General features: G+C 44.2%; 1 protein-coding gene across 1 annotated transcript in view; it reads left to right on the top strand.

The window, feature by feature from the left end:
- The window catches only part of EFR3A (EFR3 homolog A), a 175,465-nt gene that overhangs the window by 160,306 nt on the left and 12,675 nt on the right, over positions 1–2,484 (top strand). The window lies entirely within an intron of this gene.

Raw genomic sequence — 2,484 nt, 5'->3', positions numbered from 1 at the left:
GTCTTGGATACTCTGGTCCACCTGGAAGCAAGCAGGCAAGCACTTGGAGGAAACCAGCTGGATTACTAACCACATTGATGCAGAAGATCCTTGAGAATACTGCATGGGGAGTCATTGGAAACACAGTTGATGAAAGCCATTGTATAGTTAGGATAGGTGAGGTTATGCTGAGGTAACAGATTAACTCTGCAATCTCACTGGCTTAATTCAGCCATAAAAGTCGATTTCTTGTCGATAGTCTGTACCCTCTGTGTATTGGTGGGGAACTGCCCTTCACGCTCACTCAGGGGCCCTGGATGATGGAGGTTCCACCTTCGTGTAGGTCTCCATCCCTGTGGCCTCCTTAGTCATTGACTCATAGTGGCAGGGGAAGGGAGAGACCTGGAGGATTATGCACGAACTCTTAAATGCTCTGGCAGGAAGTGACACGCTTACATTCATGTACAGCCTCCACCAGAATTACTCATGTGGTCCTGAATAACTGCAAGAAGTCTGGGAGGGGTGCATGCATATTCAGGGAGAATCAGTGTCTCTTCCATGGGTTTTCCCGCTGCTTAGCTGGAAAGTGCCCTTCAAATACAGCATCACTGCTGCTTATAAATGAGAAAATAACATTAATACACACGTACACGTGAGTGTTCACACTCTCTTTCCTTCACTGCAGCACTGTGTGCCAGGCTTTCACCTGGGCATTTGCTGCGCAGAATCAGTATGACAGTTAAAAGCCGCAAAGCTGAGACTAACAGGAAGGATGGTGAAAATTTATTGAGTGCTCTCTGTGTGCCAGACACCACACAGAACGCTGCCTGACGCACACTGTCACGTCATAACTACACAATCTTGATGTGTAGGTATTAATGTATTACCCATTCAATAGGGGCTGCGCAGACTTGATTTGAAAAGAGTAGAAATTTGCCAGTGGTAGAGAACGGAATAGATCTGGAAGGTGACTTGGGGAAGAGGAGAAATGTCAAGAGAAAGTGCGCTGGGGTGAAAATTGTCTCAGGAATTGAGCATCTTCACGGAAAATTATATTTTAAGAAGTTTTGCTACCCATTAGGCATAGAACCACCTTTGGAATTTTTTTGAAAGATCCTCGTAAACGTTTAAATTTGCTTTGTAATTATCGGTAGATACTTCAGTGGTGTTTCTTCTGGATGTCACCCTGGACAGAGATAGGCCTCACAAGGCTGGGGGGTCCTTCCTTGGAGTCCTCTCCTTCTCATAAATCTGTCTACTCTTGGAAGCTTGGTTTTCCTCATCAGCAAAATGGGGATAAGAGAACCTAGCTCGTAAGGTCTTTGTGAGGATTTAAGATAATGAACCTAAAGTACTTAACCCAGTGCCTGGCACATATAGGTGCTCGGTACATAACACCAGTCATCACGGGCAGGCAAAGTCTCCCTTAAGAGCCTGGGCCACCGTGGGACACTAGGGCAGAGGAAGGAGCAGGAGTTAGGGTCTCACACACTTGATTTGCATCTTGAATGCCCTCTGGCTCTAGATACTTAACCTGCATTCACTCAAAAAATCTTTGTTGAGCTCATGGCATTGGTGTTACAAGCACAGACCCTGGAGCCCAGCTGCCTGGCTTTGCTCCTTGGTTTGGTCACTCCTGCTGTGCAAGTTATTAAACCTCTCTCTGTCTTAGTTTCCTCACCCAAGGCTGTTATATTTATAAAATACAGGGAATGGTATATGGTGCAGAGCAAAGGCCGTGTAAATTCTTAACAAATAAATAAAAGTGTTGGTGCTTCAAAAGATGGTGGTACTCCAAGAGTAAGAAAGAGGATTGTACTTCCATCCATATTCCCCGTATGGATGGAATTACAGTCTTCAAAGTTATATCTTACAAAGACTGGATCAGAGGTCCAAAAATTTCCTCTGAAACGGAGTCATCATTATTTCACTGCATTTCCCATGGCCATTTTTTTATTCTTTCTTTTTTTTTTTTAAGTATAGTTGATTTACAATATTGTGTTAATTTCTGCTGTGTGGCAAAGTGATTCAGTTATACATATCCGTTTCCATTCTGGTGTATCACAGGCGTTTGAATATAGTTCCCTGTGCTCTGCAGTCGGGCCTTGTTGTTTCCCATGGCTATTTTTGAATAAACAGCCAGTGACACTGGCATAAAAGCTAGTCATGTAGTGACACAATGACGATAATAACGTACTCAGTGGGGTCAAAATATGCTGCCCCCAAATATACCACTTTGGCATATGGATTATTTTGATCTAAAGCCCGTCGAGAATCAACAGGTGCAGAAAGAAGCCTTCTTGGAGCCTCCGCTCTCCGACTGAGAGCGGGTCTGCCATAAATTCTCCTTCCTGGCGGGAGGGGGAGTCTTATGGCCATGAAGGGAATGGAAAGTTGGCACCGAGATGGGACTGCACAAACGAACCTTACTAAAATAACTCTTATCTTCCACTAGTTTCCCCATATATTTACCTTTCCACGATTTAGCACCCTAGAAACTCAAAA

This window comes from Pseudorca crassidens, chromosome 17 (assembly GCF_039906515.1).
Source record: "Pseudorca crassidens isolate mPseCra1 chromosome 17, mPseCra1.hap1, whole genome shotgun sequence".
In the NCBI taxonomy this organism is placed as follows: Eukaryota; Metazoa; Chordata; class Mammalia; order Artiodactyla; family Delphinidae; genus Pseudorca; species Pseudorca crassidens.
This window is presented reverse-complemented; position numbering and strand designations above follow the sequence as displayed.